Source organism: Gossypium arboreum, chromosome 12, assembly GCF_025698485.1.
Source record: "Gossypium arboreum isolate Shixiya-1 chromosome 12, ASM2569848v2, whole genome shotgun sequence".
NCBI classification, from domain to species: domain Eukaryota; kingdom Viridiplantae; phylum Streptophyta; class Magnoliopsida; order Malvales; family Malvaceae; genus Gossypium; species Gossypium arboreum.
Window position 1 is genome coordinate 65,671,048 of NC_069081.1, and position 6,645 is coordinate 65,677,692.

Here is a 6,645-nt window from a genome sequence, read left to right on the forward strand (position 1 = left end):
TGACCCCGAAAAAGAAAGATGTTGTATGGGTTGTGGTTGATAAGTTGACAAAGTTGGCTCATTTTATTCCGATAAGGACAGATTATTCACTTGACAAGTTGGCCGATTTGTATATATCTAAAATTGTGAGATTACACGAGGTACCATTATCGATTATTTCAGACAGAGAACCAAGATTCACTTCAAGATTCTGGAAGAAGCTACAAGAAGCCTTGGGTACTAGGTTGAGTTTTAGTACAGCTTTTCACCCACAGACTGATGGTCATTCTGAACGGATGATTCAAATTCTTGAGAATTTGTTGCGATGTTGCATCCTTGAATTTCAGGGCAGCTGGGAAAAATACCTTCCATTGGTAGAGTTCGCCTACAACAATAGTTTTCAAACAAGTTTGAAGATAGCACCTCATAAACCGTTATTTATACATATTTTTACCCCACGCCTAACGCATTTATGGATGGTTTCTCCTTAGATTTGGTGAATTCGATGCTCCTAATCTTTTAATTTCATGTTTTATACTTAGGAGAGCATAGAAGAGTAAAAAGAGTGAGAAACGGGCCGAAAACGGAGAAAATGGACCCACATGGGAAAACAACACGGCCTGGACTTCTTCACACGGGCGTGTCACACGGCCGTGTCAATTTGGTAGGACCGAAGCACGACTTACACTGGTGGATCACACGTCTGTGCCCATTTAACAGCCTTGACCACGGCCTTCAGTAATCGCACACGGGCATGTCCTTGCTGAACCCAAGTTTAGTCCAATTCAGAAAAGGCCAATTTTGAGGGCTCTTAGGCATTCCAAAGCCTATTTAAACACTTGAGGAGGCACTTAGGAAGGGGGATGCAGAGTAGGAAGCAAGGAATTACTCAAGGAAAGCCGATTGATCCATCTCAAGAGCCAGATTCATCATCAAGACTGGAGATCTCCCTTCAAGTTCCTTCAAGAGTTTTGGGTTTTCTTATGTTTCGTTATCTTTATGCTTTTGAGATGTTTTCTTTCATAAGTATGAACTAAACCCCTAAATGCCTAAGGGTAATGAAACCTAAGACAGATATTGTTATTATTATCAATATTTGACTTGTTCTTAATTATGTGTTCTTAATTCTTGTTTTGATATTCCAGGATATTGATTCAAGTTAAGCTCTTATTCGGAGGAGGAATAGACCCTGTCTAAGAGTAAATTTGTCATAATTAACGGATTTGATTGTGCGCCTAGAGACAGGGTGACAAGATTTTACCGGATTAGGGTCAAACCTAATAAGGGAATTTATAGATATAGTTAATGCAATTCTAGGGTGTTAATTAGAAAGAGATTTCAATTATTCAACCTAGGGATAGACGTTATTTGTCTCGAGAGAGATAATAATATAACTTAGGGATTTTATGGATCAAGTCAAATGAATAAATCGTCTGATTCAGAGTCAAATAACAAGTGAACTCTAGGTGGATTTATCCTTAGGTATTGTCTCAATCAATCAAATTTTCCCAAAAGTATTTTCCCAAGTTTTTCTCTCTGTGCATTCTTAGTTAGTAATTAGTTTAGACAACCAAACCTCTTAAATTTTAGGCTAGATAATAAAAAGGAAGTAAATACTAGTACTTGTAGTTCCTTTGGGTTCGAAAATCCGGTCTTGCTGAACTATACTTCTGTTCGATTGGTACACTTGCCTTAATCGTGATAATAAGTTAGTCTCAAGAATGTTTCATTTATAAATCTTTAAAACCTGTTACTAATATCACGCATCAAGTTTTTGGCATATTTGCCGAGGAACTAGGATATTAGGAAAACTCGATTTTTATTACTTTAGCCATTTTACTTTTATTACAATTTAAATTTTTATTTTCTTTTTTAATTTTTTTCTTATTTCCTTCTGACACGTTTTTCTAGTTTATGACAAGAAAAAACCCGTCAGGAGCATTACTTTTTGACGGTGAGATCGACCACACAATTCGCAAAAATCGGAGAGAAATAAGGCAAAGCCTAAGATACACAGAGGACGAGAAGGATACTTCAACCACAACTAAGGAGATAGCTGAAAACCAAGAAAATTCGCTACCTCCTGCGATTGCTTTTAATCAGAATCCTGCTTCGCGCACTATGTATGATTATGCTAAACCTTCTTTAACAGGAACTAAATCAAGCATAGTTAGACTGGCTGTAGCCGCAAATAATTTTGAACTGAAACCTAACACAATTTAAATGATACAATAGTTTGTTCAGTTTGATGGTTTGTAGGACGAGGATCCCAATACTCACTTGGCAAACTTTTTGGAACTATGTGATACATTTAAAATTAATGGAATTTCTGATGACGCCATTCGTCTTCAATTATTTCCTTTTTCATTGAGAAACAAAGTTAAACAGTGGTTGAACTCGTTGCCACGGGGGTTGATCACTACTTGGGAACAAAGGACCGAAAAGTTTTTATTAAAATATTTTTCACCGGCTAAAATGGCTAAATTACGTAATGATAATTCCTCCTTTGTGCAGATGGATTTAGAAACACTCTACGATGCATGGGATAGATACAAGGACCTCTTGAGAAGATGCCCTCACCATGGGTTACCGCTTTGGCTACAGGTTCAAACCTTTCATATTGGCCTGAATCCTTCGACTCGACAAATGGTTGACGCAGCCACTGGTGGAACCATCAATAATAAGACACCTGAAGATGCCTATGAATTAATTGAGGAGATGTCACTGAATAACTATCAGTCGCAAGTCATAAGGACAAAGCCAACGAAAATAGCCGACATTTATAACGTCAATACGGTCACCATGCTCTCTAATCAGGTAGAACTCTTGAATAAGAAAATTGATGGTTTCCTTAGTTCTTCACAGGTTCACCCAGTAATGCAATGTGAAGCAAGTGGAGGCGGATCAAGCAGTTCAGAATACCCACCTTATGGCCACAACATGGAGAACGAACAGTTAAATTACTTGGGTAACAATCCTTGATCTCAAAACAATCCCTATAGCAATACTTACAATGCAGGTTGGAGGAACCACCCTAATTTTTCATGGGGAGGCCAAGGGAATCAGAGACCACCACCTCCAGGCTTCCTACAACCACCTTACCAAGAAGAAAAAAATCCGAACCTTGAGGAGATGCTAACAAAATTCATCTCAATGTCAGAAACTCATTTTCAGAATACCGAGACAGCATTCAAAAATCAACAAGCATCAATCCAGGGGCACAAAACTTAGATTGGACAACTCGCCAAGTTGATTTCCGAATGACCACAAGGTAGCCTGCCAAGCAACACTGAATCTAACCCAAGGGAGCAACTCAACACAATTTCCATTCAAGATGAGAAAGGGCTAGTTCCAGAACCAAGGCTAGAAATGGGGGTATGCATAGGTAAGGATGAGGTCGGCCACAATGAGCCAAAGCCGGTGGTTACAGAATATAAACCTCACGTGCCATACCCCAATGCAAGAAGGAAAGACCGCTTAGACAAACAATTTGGTAAATTCCTTAAACTTCTAAAGAAACTGCATATTAACTTACCATTTATTGAAGCCCTTTCACAGATGCCAAACGTAGTCAAGTTTTTAAAGAAGCTTCTGGCAAATAAACAGAAGTTAGATAAAGCATCGCATGTGGAGCTGAAAGCGGTCTGTGATAAACCGTAATTCATACATATTTTTATCCTATTTTTAGCACATCTTATGGATGATTTTTCCCTAAAATTGGTGAATTTGATGCTCCTAATGCCTTAATTTCATGTTCTATACTTAGGTGAGCATAAAAGAGTGAAAGGAACAAGAAACGGGCCAAAAATAGAGAAAATGGGCCAACGTACAAAATCAACACAGCCTAGATCTCCTCACACGGGCAAACCACACGGTCGTGTCAATTTGGTAGAATCAAAGCACGACTTACACGGGTTGACCACACATCCATGCCTATTTAACAGGCTTGACCACGGCCTGAAGTAATCGCACACGGGCGTGTCCCTGTCGAGCCCAAGTTTAGTCCAACTCAGAAAAGGCCAATTTTAAGGGTCTTAGGCATTCTAAAGCCTATAAATACACCCTAGAGAAGGAGGAAAGAGGACACACAGGGTGGGAAGCAGGGAACTGGTCAAGGAAAGCCGATCGATCCATATCGAAAGCTGGATTCATCATCAAGACTAAACATCTCCCCTCAATTTCCCTTCAGGAGTTTTGGGTTTTCTTTATGTTTTGTATTCATTATTCTTCTGAGATGTTTACCTTTTTAGTTATGAACTAAAACCCCTAAATACGTAAGGGCAATGAAACCTAAGAAAGGTCTTGTTATTATTATCTGAATTGTATGATAAATATTTGACTTGTTCTTAATTATGTGTTCTTAATTCTTGTTTTGTTATTCCAGGATATTGATTCAAGTTAAGCTCTTATTCGGAAGAGGAATAGACCCTGTCTAAGAGCACATTTGTCATAATTTTGCAGAGTTGGTTGCGGGCCTAGAGATGGGATGACAAGATTTTGCCGGATTAGGGTGAAACCTAATAAGGGGACCCATAGATCGAGTTAATGCAACCCTAGCGAGTTAATTAGAAAGAGATTTCAATTATTCAACCTAGGGTTAGACGTTGTTAGTCTCGAGAGGGATAAAATATAATTTAGGGATTTTTACGGATCAAGTCAAATGAATAAACCGTCTAATTCAGATTCAAATAACAAGTGAAGTCTAGGTGGACTTTTCCTTAGGTATTGTCTTAATTCAATCATTTTTCCAAAAGTAATTCCCTAATTCTATTTTCTATGAATTCTTAGTATAGTTAATTACTTAGTTAAACCATACCCCATTATTCTTAGGATAGAAAATAAAAAGCCAATTATTACTAGTACTTTTAGTTCCTTTGGGTTTGACAATCCGATCTTGCTAAAGCTATACCACTGTTCGATAGGTACACTTGTCTTCATCATGATAATAGTTAGTTTCAAGAACGATTCTTTATAAAAAAATTAAAACTTATTACGAATATCACGTATCAAGTTTTTGGCGCCGTTTTCGGGGAACTAAGATAGTAGGAACACTTGATTTTTATTACTTTAGCCATTTATTTTTTCTTCAATTTAAATTTTATTCTAATTTTTATTACTAATTCTTCTTTTTCCCTTTTTCTGGCAGGGTCTTATAGTTTATGACTAGAAGAAACCCATCAGGACCATTACTTTTTGATAGTGAGATCGATCGCACAGTTCGTAAAAACCAAAGAGAAATAAGGTGAAGCTTAAGATACACAGAGAACGAGCAAGAGGACGATATTCAAACCACAACCGAGGAGATGGCTGAAAACTAAGAAAATCTGCTACCTCCTGCGACTGTTGTTAATCAGAATCCTACTCCGCATACTATGTATGATTATGCTAAACCTAATTTAACAGGAACTAAGTCAAGTATAGTTAGACCTGTTATTGCTGCAAATAATTTTGAACTGAAACCTAACACAATTCAAATGATACAATAGTTTGTTCAGTTTGATGGTTTGCAGGACGAGGATCCCAACACTCACTTGGCAAATTTCCTAGAATTTTGCGATACCTTTAAAATTAACGTCGTTTTTGATGATGCCATTCATCTTCGGTTGTTTCCCTTTTCATTAAGGAATAAGGCTAAACAATGGTTGAACTCATTACCACGAGGGTCAGTCACTACTTGGGAACATATGATCGAAAAATTTTTATTAAAATATTTTTCGACTGCTAAGACGGCTAAATTACGTAATGATATCTCTTCTTTTGTGTAGATGGATTTAGAAACACTCTACGATGCATGGGAGAGATACAAAGACCTTTTGAGAAGGTGCCCTCACCATGGGTTACCGCTTTGGCTACAGGTTCAAACGTTCCATAATGGCCTGAATCCTTCGACTCGGTAGATTATTGATATAGCCACTGGAGGAACTATCAATAATAAGATCCCTAAGGCGGCTTACGAATTTATTGAGGAGATGTCACTGAATAACTATCAGTGGCAAGTTATGAGAACAAAGCTGACAAAAGCAATTGGTGTTTTCAACCTCGACGCGGTTACTATGCTATCTAACCAAGTAGAACTCTTAAATAAAAAGATTGACAGTTTGTGTGGATCTACTAAGGTACATCTAGTGATGAGGTACGATTCGAATGGAGGAGGAGCGTGCACAGAATATCAACCCGTCAACCCTAGCATCGAGGAGGAACAAGTCCAATATATGAGTAACAATAACTCTAGATCCCAAAATAACCCATATAATAACACTTATAATGCAGGTTGGAGGAACCATCCCAATTTCTCGTGGGGCGATCAAGGAAATCAAAGGCCACAACATCCTCCAGGCTTTCAGCAACCACCATACCAGCAGGAGAAAAAGTCGAACCTTGAGGAGATGCTAACCAAATTCATCTCGGTGCCAGAGACTCGTTTTTAGAATACCGAGACAGCATTTAAAAATCAACAAGCATCAATCGAAGGGCTCGAAACTCAGATTGGACAGCTTGCCAAGTTGATTTCTGAACGACCACAAGGTAGCTTGCCAAGCAACACAGAATTTAACCCAACGGAGCAACTCAACGTGATTACTAGTCAAGATGAGGAAGGGTTAGTCACACCTGAACCAGAACCAAGGCAGGAAACTGAGATAAGCAAAGGTAAAGGTGAGGTAGACC

At 38.3% G+C, this 6,645-nt stretch overlaps 2 non-coding genes across 2 annotated transcripts; both read right to left on the reverse strand.

The window, feature by feature from the left end:
* Nucleotides 1-2,460: 2,460 nt before the first annotated feature.
* Nucleotides 2,461-2,567, reverse strand: LOC128285826 (small nucleolar RNA R71). Its single transcript, XR_008276374.1, has one exon. It is a non-coding gene; the product is annotated as a small nucleolar RNA R71 (small nucleolar RNA).
* A 3,144-nt stretch (nucleotides 2,568-5,711) lies between these two features.
* LOC128286315 (small nucleolar RNA R71) lies at nucleotides 5,712-5,818 on the reverse strand. The gene has a single exon (XR_008276858.1). It is a non-coding gene; the product is annotated as a small nucleolar RNA R71 (small nucleolar RNA).
* Between the last annotated feature and the right edge of the window lie 827 nt (nucleotides 5,819-6,645).